General features: G+C 41.9%; 1 long non-coding RNA gene across 1 annotated transcript; it reads right to left on the bottom strand.

The window, feature by feature from the left end:
* Positions 1–7403: 7403 nt before the first annotated feature.
* LOC116563164 lies at positions 7404–9935 on the bottom strand. The gene is made up of 2 exons (XR_004274254.1): positions 8817–9935; positions 7404–7682 (listed from the first exon to the last, which is right to left on the bottom strand). It is a non-coding gene; the product is annotated as an uncharacterized LOC116563164 (long non-coding RNA).
* Positions 9936–14247: the final 4312 nt, after the last annotated feature.

A 14247-nucleotide genomic window follows, 5' to 3' on the forward strand; every position in this document is an offset into this window, starting at 1 on the left:
CCTGGGGCCTTGTTTGGCCGAACTTACCCATGGAGAAAAAGAAAGGGGGTTGCCAAAGCAGAGATCCACATTGCCAGGAACCCATTTCCAGTCACTACCCAGCTCCTGGCCACTGCCCTCAGGCTGAACTGCTGACCACTCTGCTGAGTTTGTGCTGACCCCTCTGCACTCTTTCACTCTGTCCCCCTTGCCCTTCAGAATTTCCCAGTACCATCTGATGCTGAGGCGATAACTAACCCCAAATAGGAGTGTAACTGAGAAAACCAACCTTCTGCACACATTCTGACTGACTGAACTAAACCACTGTCAGGCCACAATCTGATTAAGCAAGTCAAGTTGGTTGAGTAGGGGTTAAATTTTTTCACTTACCTCAGATGAGCTGAAGATTTTCACAGTAAACAACAGTACATACAGACATTTATAGTAGTTAGAACTTGTTTATTATTTATTTGTCCATCTACCACCACATTTATTTAGTTTAGTGCAAAGCACCATGCATGGATCTTATGAGACTGACAGATGGAAGAACTGATTTAAGAAAATTGTGACAGAGTACAGTGGGATCTGGGAGGGAACGCCTAACTCAGGTATTTGTTTACAAAAAATCTTTGAAATGCATCTTGAAGAATAAATGACTCCTTTCTTCAACTCATATTTATCAAGTTTTTACTATACGTTGAGGAAAGTATTAGGGAATAGAGAAAAAACAGTGAATTGAGGTCAGGTGCAGTAGCTCATGCCTGCAATCCCAGCTCTTTGAGAGGCTGAGGTGGGAGGATTGCTTGAGCCCAGGAATTCAAGACCAACCTGGGCAACATGGCAAGACACCATCTCTACAAAAAACAAAATATTGACCAGGTGTGGTGGCCCATACCTGTAATCCCAGCTACGTGGGAGGCTGAGGTGAGAGGATCACTTCAGCCCAGGAAGTTGAGGCTGCAGTGAACCATGTTCATGCCACTGCACACCATCCTGGACAACAGAGTAAGACTGTCTCAAAACAACAAACACAGGCCGAGCACAGTGGCTCATGCCTGTAATCCCAGCACATTAGGAGACCAAGGTGAGTAGATCCCTTGAGCCCAGTTTGAGACTAACCTGGGCAACACGGCAAAACCCAGTTTCTACAAAAAACGGTGGTATACACTTGGGCATGGTGGTATACACCTGGGCATGGTGGTGGGCATGGTGGTGTAGGCCCAAGTCCCAGCTACTTGGGAGGCTGAAGTGGGAGGATAGCTTGAGCCTGGAAAATTGAGGCTGCAGTGAGTTGTGATTGCGCCACTGCACTCCAGCTTGGATGACAGAGGAGACCCTATTTCAAAACAAAAACAGTGAAAGAAACAAATTCCTCAAATTGCTCCCTGTTTTGTGTAAAATAAAAGGGTAGGTGGGAAGTCTCTAAGAGCAGGTGGGTGCAGGATATAAGAAAAGAAAAGTTCATGACTTAATATTTTAGTATGGCTAAAACACATGAAATGTGGATATGAGGGGAACTGGGAGGGAGTTCATGGGAGACAAACCTGAAGAGAGGTGTTTGGTCCAGATTTGAAGAGGCAGGTGTCAAGCTAAAAAGTTTGAACAGGATTCTGTAAGCAGCATCAGCTGTAGAGGGGGTGTGTAGGGGAATTACATTATCAGATCTCTGTCTACAAAGATTCCAAAGGGACTTGTGTTGTACAGTGAGGAAATGAAAGCAAGAAAAGTTTTACAGTTTTCCAGGCAAGAAATAACTGGGCCCTGAACCAATATATAGGCAAGTAGAAACAGAGAGATGGGAGGGAGTCAAGGCGTAGATCAGGAAAGCTATAAAACATTGGGAGATACTACCTACTCTCAAAAGAGTTTAGAATCGTTTTAAGTCACCTACTCCACTCCTATTTCACAGGTAAGAAAACTTTCTTCCAGAGGGGTCAAGTTATTTGTTCAAAATCACACACAGCTGGCAGCTTTTCCCAGTCTGGTCATTTTGGTTGTTGTCATATATATTAGTTTGCTAGGGCTGCTGTAACAAAGTACTACAAATTGGGTGGCTTAAAATCATAGAAATTTATTGTCTCCTACCTCTGAAGAAGTCCAAAATCAAGGCATTAGCATGGCCAAACTCCCTCTGAAACCTCTAGGGAACCCTGCCTTGCCTCTTCCTGGCTTCTGGTGGTTTTCCAATAATCTTCAGGGTTTCTTGGCTTATAGATGCACCAGTCCAATCCTCTGTGTTCACGCGGTTTTCTTCCTGTGTGCGCCTGCCTTCACACTGTTAACTTTTTTTTTTTTTTTTTTTGAGACCAAGTTTCGCTCTTGTTGCCCAGGCTGGAGTGCAGTGGCTTGGTCTCGTCTCACCACAACCACTACCTCCCAGCTTCAACTGATCCTCCTGCCACAGCCTCCTGAGTAGCTGGGATTTCAGGCATGTGCCACCACGCCCAGCTAATTTTGTATTTTCAGTAGAGATGGGGTTTCTCCATGTTGGTCAGGCTGGTCTGAAACTCCTGACCTCAGGTAATCTGCCCACCTTGGCCTCCCAAAGTGCTGGGATTACAGGCGTGAGCCACTGCTCCTGGCTGTCATCTTCTCATAAGGACACCTGTCATGTTGAATAAGGAGCCCACCCTACTTCTGTATACCTCATCTTAGCTAATTATATTCCCAAATAATGTGACCTTTCCAAGTAAGAAATTTATTTAACCCATGATGCCATATCAAATTGTTCTGACAAAAAAGAAAAATGACACTCTTGGAATGATTTGGCTTCCTTTTGCCCAAATAGAGGTAAAGATCTCTTAGAGACAATATACAGAGATTCAATTACTCAAAAATAGGCAGGTCCTAGACATAGAAATTCCATTTGACCCAGCAATCCCATTACTCGGTGTATATCCAAAGGATTATAAATCGTTCTACTATAAGGACACATGCACTCGAATGTTCATTGCAGCACTGTTTACAATAGCAAAGACCTGGAACCAACCCAAATGCCCATCAATGATAGACTGGACAGGGAAAATGTGGCACATATACACCAGGAAATATTATGCAGCCATCAAAAACGATGAGTTTGTGTCCTTTGTAGGGGCATGGATGAACCTGGAAACCATCATTCTCAGCAAACTGACACAAGAACAGAAAATCAAACACCGCATGTTCTCACTCATAGGCGGGTGTTGAACAATGAGAACACATGGACACAAGGAGGGGAGCATCACACACTGGGGCCTGTTGGGGGGAAATTTGGGAAGGACAGCGGGGGGTGGGGAGTTGGGGAGAGATAGCATGGGGAGAAATGCCAGATGTAGGTGATGGGGAGGAAGGCAGCACATCACACTGCCACGTGTGTACCTATGCAACAATCTTGCATGTTCTTCACATGTACCCCAAAACCTAAAATGCAATAAAACAAAAAGATATTTTAATCAGAAAAAAAATATAGGCAGGTCCTACACTCTTGGTTAAAGGCACTCATTTTTAACTTCTCCATTTGGACGTGAAGTGATTAGAATAATGGAGGTACTGTCTGGAGATCTCAACTTTCTGTTTCATTGTTTCTGCATTCAGTATCTCCATCCTGATGTTCTAATGTGATCTTTCGCAAGTCCCTGAGCTTACCCAGAGGCTGTCAGTTTATCTCTCTGTACGGTGGGACAAAAGAGACCTTCTCTGTGTTGCAGTCAGCTAAGCCTTAAGTGGACAGCGAATCTACAAAGTTATATCTCAGTCAGCAAATGTATTACTCAGGAGAAAGGACCAGTGACAATAGCAGAATGTGGCCAATTCTGTAGTCTTCTTGACTACTGACTAATGAGGAACCAAAGAGTCCAAAATAGCTCATTAGCCCTCACCCAGGAAATGCATCCCCTACCCAACTTCCTCCAGAAGTCTCTGGGTTCTACAGCTGCTATAACCTCATACCTTCCCAGGGCTTTCACCTCTGCACAGACGCCTAGTATGCTCTGCTCTGTCCAAAGCTTTTCTAAACTTCTCTAGGTACCAGAAGCACCCCTTGAGGGATGTTCAGATGAGGAAGGGGAATGGAGATAACAGCATCGGTTCAGATACTTCACATTTACATCTGTCTTGTAAAGAGTGCCAGGGCCTTATAGAATCACTTGAGGGCCCATTGCATTAATCCCAAGGCTCCCAAACAAGTGAAAGTTAGATCACACTAAAGCCACCTTCGTTTAGAGTTTGTGGTCAATCAAACAGAGCCTAAACTGAAATTTAATTTTGCCCTAGCAGTGAGAATTTGCTAAGCAAATTAATGCTAGATGGCAAACAAGGCTTCTTGAGTCTGCCTAAGAGCCTTTAAAGGACAACATGCTTTCAAGGCCTGGAAGCAGTCTTTTTACATGCTAATTACAAATCCTACAGTATTTGTGAAAGCAGGTTCCTCTGGGATTTCTATTAGCCAATAAGTTGTTTATTTCCAGTTTAAAGGGGGTGAAGGGTCTATGAATTATTGAGTAGCTACTATGTGTTTTGCCTATGCTTGGTGGTGAGAGATTGTTTATCTTCACAACCGTCCTTGGAGCTAAGCATTGCCCCAATTTGCACCTGTGGGATACAGAAGTGGCTGGCAGCACAGAGCTGGTAAGGGATGGAGAGGGGATTCAAGCGCTGGAGAGCCTAAACTCTGGAACCTGTGCACTCTCCTCCAGCCTATTACCAACCTTTGAATGTAATGTCTGCTTTTCTTAAAGGAATATTCTCCAATTCAGCCTTCTTAATATTTCAGAATAGCCCATCCCTAATTAGTTCAAATTAGTTAGCTTTGTAAACCCTTTTTCACTTCAGTAATGAGGAAAACGAGGCATTCAGCCAAGAAGCAAACTGTGGAAGGGTAGGTTGCAGTAGGTCTGGGCTAAGAAATGGCAGTCCATGGTGCTTCCTGAGAACTACCAAGGACTCTGAAAGAAGACAAGATGAAAAATCACTCCCTCTTTTAGATATATAGTTTCTTTTGGGAAGACGTGTTTTCACCACTCACAGGAAAGACTGCTTTCTAGCCTTAGCACAGAAATAGTGCTCAGATGATACCAGTGAGAAACAGCCTGAGAGGTCTAATCAACCTGGGATTTGTAAAAGGTGATGTCAGGTTGGTAGGTTTAACCCTTCGATTGCACCCTTTTCCAATACAGCTGTCACTGCCTACTAAGATAAGAAAAACTGACAAAATATTGGGAAATAGCTTCATGTTTTGAGAAATGCTACAAAGACCCTTCCCCACCCCCACCCATGAGACAATATCTACAAGTCACATCATATCTTTCCAGCTTAGACTTATTTTTAAAGCACACACAGAACACATTTTAGTGTAATTGGAGAATTAGTGCTTTTGTCCCAGAAATGAAACGGCTGTTGATTTCCAGGCTGCTTGTCATTAAAGAGAAGACTTGAAACACCAGAGGCAAGTTCAAACTCTCTTCTAAGATGCAGCATTCAACTTTACTTGTAGCTGATGTGCCAAGAGCTGCCCAGCAGCACAATGCATGAAACAAAACAGGTTTCAAGCAATTATAAGGCACAACGTATAAATCAAGACTTCAGAATATTTATTAAGGCTGAATTTTTTATTGCAAAAAAATACTTTCAGAAAAACAAATATGACTCTTAGGACTTATGAAACTGGCTGTTTGGATGCAGATCATCTTAACTGCTTGCACACTCCTTGATATCTTTTCAGCTAAAGAGCCATTCAGGCTCAGCTTCAAGCGCAGAGGAAGTGCAAATAACCCCTGCACTTCAGAGCACAGCTTGCTTTGCTAAGAGACAGTTGAGCAAAATCCCAGCACGCTCTGATTCATTCTGCCTGCTGATTGGTCGTTCTCCCTGGCCGCTGACATCATCCTGTTGCTGGGTGGAAAACTTATGCAGCACAGCCCTCATACAGACTTCAGATTCTTGTGAAGGGGATGTTGTTGTACTCAACCCCGAAATCAGATTGTAGCTCAAATGGAATTGGAAGATATCTTTTTTTGTGTGATCACTTCAGTCATCTTATGCCTCTTACATTATAGCGCCCTCCCAACCCCCATGCCGTAATCTAGCAAGGGCTTTTGTGTGGCAGTTTCTGTTCCAAGCCACCCAACCCCCAACAGCCTCTAGAATACAAGAGAATAAGAAAAAAACCTTATCGTTTGCCTTTGACTGTAGATGGAAGATGTCTTTCGCGTCTCCTAGATGGGGCTGGCTTTCTGATTAGCTCATTTGCCTTTACCGTCAGAATTAAACTATGTCTTCACTTGCTGCAAGGAATTGTGAAGTCATATTTAGGACTTTCTATTAAAAATGCCTTTTTACCTCTCATTTATTTTCCCAGCATTCTGTAAGCCTTAGGTAAACTGGGGAAGTGATGGCAAAGGCCAGCCTGTCTGTTGCCCTTTACAGTGTGCAAATAACTTTTTTATATGCAGTGCCTCATATGTTCTTCACAGCAGTCCTATGAATTAGCTACTATTACTTTCCCCACTCTATAGATAAGAAAACAAACTCCCAAATAGTAAATCCTTTGCCAGCCACATAGCTCGCACATGACAAAGCTGGGACTCAAACCCATGTTTTTTAATCCTAGTTTCTGAACTCCTTTCACTCAGACATAGGATCTTTCAACCTTCCGAGCCTAAGCGATTTGCAAGAACCAGTCCAAATTAAGTAGTTAAACCAGTGCCAGAGCCCAGCAATTCTTGTTCTTCACACAAGGCCTTTTCTTCCAAACCTCTTGGTAGCTCTCAAGACAACATTGGAGATGCGCTTAGATACACATTTATTTTAGAAATCTTTAGGCTTTCACAAGCTTTTACTGATTAAGTGCAGCTTTGAGGGAAAAATATAGAAGCCTAATAATTCAGATGCACATTTCCATTTATTACATAAGGCTTCTGTGAGGGGTAAGATTATCCAGTTGCAGGCTTATTTTAAGTTTTAATGGAATGACTTTGACAGAGCAGAAATAGCAGGCTTAGTAACCAGCTCAGTAACTTAGATGTCAGAGACATTTCCATGGTGGATAGCAGGGCTCCTCAGCTCTCAGGAGACACTGGATTTCTCTTGTTTAACTCTGGCTAGGATGATTAACCACCCTTTGCTTGGCTTTCATCTTTCCTGGCACAGCTTTGTCTTTTATCTCATTCTTTGCTCCAAAACCTTCTTCTCTTTAACTTTTAATACACACACAAAATATTTCAGCTTCCCTAAGTAATTTTTACATAAACAGAGCGGAAAACATGGATATACTTCACGGAACCTGCCACATCTGGTTTGCTCAGGTGAAAACCATACTCCCTTACACATCTTTATTTTTAAATGAGACAATGAATCCTTCAAAAAAGGCTTAAGAGATGAAAATGTTGGATAAAGGAATGAAAGAGTGGGGGAGAAAGATTAGTCAGACATAGAGGTGAATATTTTTATTTTCTATCTTGATCTTTATGACTGTAGCCCCAAAACACAGTGTTGTGACTTATAGTCACTATGTACATAGCTGATTCCACGCACTTTGCATTCTTCTCTCATCTTCCAGTTGCCTTTTTGGGTGGTGGGGGGACATTGCGGGGCTGTGTGTCCCCTGGACAGGTCTTCTACTTTCTATGTATGACTTAGGCACATGTAGCTCACCCTCAATTTCAGCAAAACGTTTTCTCTGAAAGTGACTTCATTTCACACCACTCAGATCTTCACATTTTCACTGCCTGTGGAAATACAAACTTACCGATTTTTGTCTTTCTGTGTTATTTGAAGGTAACAAACAGTTTGTTGTGCAGAAAAACAGAATCTTTGTCTCATAGACTCCCCAGAGTGAACCTGGCCAGTTCCTACATCCAGCTCTCTCCCTCCCTGTTCAGTGGACGTACCACACCTTTGTTCCTGCTATCTTTTTTGCCTAAAGTGTATGTCTTAAAATATGGCACAGTAAATGCTGAACAAAAACAACAATAAAATCCTATGGTCACATTGTTAGTGGCAGTTAAAACTGAAATTAGACCCCAACCTCACATGATTATTAAACGAACATTTTAATGATGAAAAAAGACATTAATGAGGTTTTTTAAAAAATGTGTGCAACATCCAATTCTGAAACTCCAGACAGGCACAGTGGCTCATACCTGTAATTCTAGCACTTTGGGAGGCCAAGGTGGGCAGATCACTTGAGGTCAGGAGATCAAGACCAGCCTGGCCAACATGGTGAAACCCTGTCTCTACTAAAAATATAAAGAAATCAGCCAGGAGTGGTGGGAGGAGCCTGTAATTCCAGCTACTTAGGAGACTGAGGCTCGAATTCTTAAGGCTTGAACTCCAGAAGGTGAAGGTTGTGGTGAGCCAAGATGGCACCATGGCATTCCAGCCTGGGCGATAGAGCAAGACTCTAACTCAGAAACAAGCAATAAACAAAAAAACAAAATTCCGGACGTGAAAGTCCATCCTGGGAGTCTGGGACTTGGAATCAACCCACTCAGCCCCCACTCCCACTTCATCCATTTCCCTTACCTGTTTTTTACTCTGGGAGATTCATTTTGCCCAGAAAGTAAGAGCAAATCAGGTCCACAACTAGACATTATGTTCTAAGCTAAATGATCTCTAAGGACACTTCCAGCATGGCATTCTATGTTTTTGAGCCCTTTGCAAAATCATGTGCTGGGTAAAGAGTTTAGCCTCTGGAATCAGGTCCCATTCAAGCTTCAGCTCTGCAACACACCAGCAGACTACAGGGAGAGACAGAAACCAAGATAAGAGTGGGGATGATTTAACCTCCCTCTGTCTATTTCTTTTCTTTTTCCTTCTTTCTTTCTTTTTTTTTTTTAAATAAATCAAGCAGAATAATGTACCTGCATCTTATAGATGAGGATTAAATAGGATAATAGCTATGAAATCCCTAAATCCCTAACACAGAACTGGATGTGGGATGTTCAAAAATCCCAGTAAATGTTGCCAAGTATTTTTGCCAAACTGATAGAAACTTGGATACCTTTAAAAAAAAAAAAAAAAAAGATGGAGAGGAATTAATGAAAGCAAATTTCAAAAATGAGTATCTGTGGTACTCATAGTTTAGTTAATCAAAGAAGAAGGCAAAACATGTGGGGACAGAATGAAAAACTATAAATATCTCAAGATGGTTTACATTAAAAGAAGATTTTTTTTCTTATTTCTCTTTCAATGAGCTTTCCCAAAATAAATTGTAGTTTTTTATTATATTTAGTATAACTGTTAACCAGAGTTCTATTCTCAAATTCCAGGCTCTTTCTACATGTCCTGCCAATGAAACTGGAGATCAGTGATAAGGAGGTTACACATCTCTTCTCTCCTGATTTCACTGCATCATATGTGGAATCTCTGAGATGATCTGAAGACACTGATAACTCCTGTGACATATCAGGAAGTGCTCCAAAGACCTAAGTGTATGATTCTGTGGAGCCAACACCAACACAAAAATGTGGGACCCAGTTCCTAACCACGTAGAGCTAAACTGGCTGCAGACCTGAGAACTGTCAGAAGGGCTAAATTTTATATTTTAACCCTCAAAATTTATCAAATAGCCTGGGTGTTTGGAAAGTCCATAGAAATCATGCAGGTTAGGTCACTGAACATTGTTTATTGAGTGTCAGTCACATGCAATACACTGTGCTCAATGTTGAGACCTTGGTGATGAATAAAATGGCAGCCCCATACTGACAGATACATGATATTAAAATATAATGTCACAAATAGTGTAGCACAGGTGTTCACAGGTGCTATGGGTGCCCATAAATAGGGCACTTATTTCTAGCTATAAAATAGAGGCTTTCCAGGTTAAAACATTGTATGGTACCCTACAGGTACTGACCAATCAATTAAGAACCACCTGGAAAGAAACCTTGACTGGTGCCATGCTAAAGGACTTAAGGACCCTCTGAGACCTGTCACCAATATTTTTTTTTTTTTGAGACAGTCTCACTTTGGCGCCCAGGCTTGAGAGCAGTGGCACGATCTTGGCTCACTGCAACCTCTGCCTCCTGTGTTCCAGAGATTCTCCTGCTTCTGCCTCCTGAGTAGCTAGGATTGCAGGCACACACCACCATGCCCAGCTAATTTTTCTGTTTTTAGTAGAGATGGGGTTTCAGGCTGGTCTTGGACTCCTGACCTCAAGTGATTTGCCTGTCTCGGCCTCCCAAAGTGCTGGATCCATTTTTTAAATAAGATCTTGAGTTAACAAAAAGAAGACATGATCATCAGATCTGCATGTAGCATAAAGTTGGAAGAGAGAGCTAGTAGCAAATGCAAAAAGATACCGCAGGCTGGGAGGATGGCCTGAAACCAAGAAAAATGTAAAAATTTGTATTAAAAAAAATCAAGTGTATAAGAACAGGAGGTGAAAAAACTGGTTCAGAAGCACTCCATGTGAGAAGACACAGGGAATGGTTCCCTGGAAGTTCTTGGTTTGACTATTAGCTTCTTTAATGAAGCAAAATGTCATTTCTAAACTGTCATATCCTTAAGGGCAGGGATCACATCTTAGATATCTTAATATCTCTCCTTTATCTAGCATATGGCCTAAAACAGAGTATGTGCTCAATATATCTTTCTGAAACAGAGTCAAAACTAAGAATGCCCAAAGGAACTGGCTCCACTAATGAATGGGCTGTGGTCAGAACCACCAGAGAAGGCTGTTTCAGTTGTTCTCTTATGTACAGTCTTTCTGACACTGTTCTGGGCTTTCTCCTCCCATTTTCTTCTTAAGATAAAAATCAAAATCTTTTGCATGATTTAGGAGGTTGGACCTCTTCCCCATTTGACCTCAAGCCCCACTTCCCACTGCTCTCTTCCTGGCTCACCTACTACTTCCACCCTTTGAACTCCTTCCAGTCTGCACACGTGCCAGTCTCTTTTCATGGAGCACTCCTTGCAGCCTCTCACGCTCACACACATGCACATACACTTTCCACCTGTTTAACCTGTTTCATCTCTGCTTGTCTTTTTAACCTCCCCTGAACCCACAGCCCAGGCTGAGTCCCTCTATTACATGCTCTCCCACTTCCCCAGCACTAAGCACAGTCATTATTCAATGCAAGCTATTATTCAGGGTTAATTATTGTTTCAAACCTGCCTTCCTGCTGGAGTGGAACCTCCAGGAAGGCAGGAACTTCAGCTGTCTTGTGTCTTAACCATTGTATGCCAAGCACCTGGGTCAGTGTTTCTCAGACTTTAATGTACCTGTGAATGATCTGGAGCTCTTTTTAACCTGCAGCTTCTGATTCAGTATGTCTGTGGTGGACCCTGAGGACCTGCATTTCTTGCAAGCTTCCAGGTGCTTCGGATGCTACTGGTCACCTGACCCACTTTGAGCAGCAAAGGCCTGTTGGACAGCCTGGCCTCTCATCTTCACTGCCTTTAAACCATCCCCAGCTTTCCATCCTCACAGCTACTGCCATAGTGGCATTTCTTGGTACCTCTCATCCAGATAATCTAGTCTCCCAGCTGGATTTTCTGCTTTAGTTTCCTAGAGGTCCAGCCCATGGGTCACATACTCTCAAAGTATCATTCTAAAATATAAACTTAATCATGTTGTTCCCCTTCTTTAAAAACTTTAGATGCGCCCTGTCAACTTGTAGAAAAAAAAAAAAATCCAAGGTCATCAAGGTATTGGCATGGCATTCAAGGCTCTATCATGAGCTTATCCCCAAATAGTTTTCCAATTCTACCTCTTCTATACCCTTATCTCACATTTCACATTTCTGCCCTATGAAAGCCTTTGTATTTCCTTGGACTCACTAGGCTGATCCATTCCTCCTATCTCTGCTCAGGACATTGACTTCCTGGAATACCTTCTCCCACTTCCATCCACCTGTCAAAGGTCTACATTCCTCTCCTGACTTCCCTCCATTATGTGAGAAGCTCTTTAGGGATTCCCCTCTCCAAGAAGAGTTGGCAGCTTTCTCATTAGGTTCTGTTATAGGTGCCTGTGCTTGACTGGCCTATTTACATGGCCGCCTCCTCCTTCTGGGCAGGGAGTCCTTCGATCACAAAACTGTATCTCATTCATCCTTGCTATTTTCGTGCCTCACACTTGGTTAGGACCTAAGAAATGTGTAACACAAATGAATTAATGCTATCATGCTCTGTTCCATATTTTTAAAAAGGATGATTTGACACAGGGGAGTCCTTCTAAGGAAAGAGCAGCAGTATTGGTCCAGAATATCTGTGACATGAGAAATGGTTTAAAGAATGATCTAAACATACAGCTTGGAGAAGAAAATGTGTCTGCACATAGTAGGCACTCAGTAAATATTTATTGAATGAAAGAATGAGTAAAATGAGACCTAAGTTCTCTCTTCACATGGAGTTGTCAGATGGAAGAAAGAGTACATGAATTTGAGTTTTCTGTAGCTTCAGAAGCTGGAACATTGTATCTAGGTCAGCAGATTTTAGTCCAATAATACAACACATTTCCTGATAACACCAAGACCTACCAAACTTCACTTCCACTAAGAGCCATCTAAATGAGCCCTTTATTTTGAAAATATAAAAACTAAGTAACATAACTTAGTCTCTGTACTAGTGTTATTTTTGTGGCAAATGACAGAAAAATAAAGTTGTGGGTGATTTAAAGCCTCTAATGGTGTCATCAGGACCCTCTGTCTCTTTCTCTTTCTCCCACCTTTTCCTGTGTGGCTTCAGTGTAGGAGCCCCACAGGTCTCGCACGTTTCTCCCCAAAGTAAAGGACAGCCTTTCACTCAGCGGCTCCTCTGACAAGACCAGCTGAGTGTATGGATGAACAAAGCCTCATGACCGCAGTGGGGGCTGTTCCCTGGAGGAACAGAAGATCACATGCTAATGCTAGACCCACTGCATCTCGGGGAGGAGACTCCTAGAACAAGGACAGGGCTGAGTGCAAAGGAGGGGGCAATTTCTCAGACCCAAGCTGGCTAAGAGTTACCCAAAGAATGACAAAAGTAGCAGTTATCTACTGCAGCCTGAACACTAATTCCTATCCTGAAACTTACAACTACATTCAACATTACATTTACACATAATACATGATAAAAATTCAATTTACAACCACTGGTTATTAAAAACTCTTGAGTAATGCAACTCATATTTGATTAACCTGATAAGAATTCACTATTCCTGTGACATAGACCAGATGACTTTTTTGCATGGACTTTCTTTATTCATTTTCTCCCAAAACATTATTGTATTGAGGATATAATGATGAGAAAAACTGTCCTCATGAAGCATATAATCTCATGGAGAAGGCAGCCAAGCAAAAAAACAATTGCAAAGAAGGTGAGAAGTATTGCAAGAAAATAACCTGTATCCATATTATTGTATCAAGATGTAAAATGATAAAGTGGAACAGTTTAATCAAGCTCCTTCATGAATAAATATCAGTTTTCCACGTTAACTTGATGAAGATGGCAGAAAGGCTATTTTTGCTGAAGTAGTTTCAGTTTTTTTTTCCTGACATATCTGAAGAAAAGGTATCTACTTGCTTGGAGTATCCAGTTTCAAACTCAGCAAAGACACCACTGTAACACAGCAGACACTGAAATCGGCACCTTCAGAGGCACAGAAAACATAACAGATTAGTTCAGGTCAAACAAGTGGCTTCTGTCAGTGGTTGGGGTTGTAAAGAACAAAAAGTAAGGAAAGTGAGGATATTGCCAATGTCTTGAATTCCACACCCCCTCAATCCCTTATGTTATCCTTAGTTCTGATGTGGGTCCTGAGTTTCACTTATTTTTCTCAGATTGATGCTTTCAGCTTTTTCTCCCAGGGAGTATGACCTCTGAGGTGTCACCTGTGCTGTGGTTATTCTTTTTTCTATCTGCAATGACATGGCATATGACTCAACCTTCAGAATTTGAAGTTAGTGAAAAGGTTTGGATGATCCTCACTCTTTTCCTGGGCAGAGAATAGCAATGCTTTATCTTACTTGCCACTCCAGCCTCCATCATATATTTCAAGTTATTTTGCTCCTGAATAATGGCAGTGGTAGCTGAATTACGAAGTTCACTGGAATTCTGATCTCAGCTTTTCACCTATTTTTAAAAATGTTTCCTGTTGCTTGTCAAATCTTAGTTGCTATTGTTAAGTAGCACACTGTATTTACAGTGAGTTAAGGAACATCAAGAAAACTGCTCTGGATTACTTTGTCAACTCTTTTACAGAAAGCACAGATGTACTACCCTCAGGTGACCTAGGAGGCAATGGGTTCCATTGTCATTGTTGGCCCACATTGTGTACCCAGCTGGACTGACATTTTAATTTCTGCCTCTTTT

Source organism: Sapajus apella, unplaced genomic scaffold (assembly GCF_009761245.1).
Source record: "Sapajus apella isolate SASKATOON/1434 unplaced genomic scaffold, GSC_monkey_1.0 scaffold34, whole genome shotgun sequence".
Classification (NCBI taxonomy): Eukaryota; Metazoa; Chordata; class Mammalia; order Primates; family Cebidae; genus Sapajus; species Sapajus apella.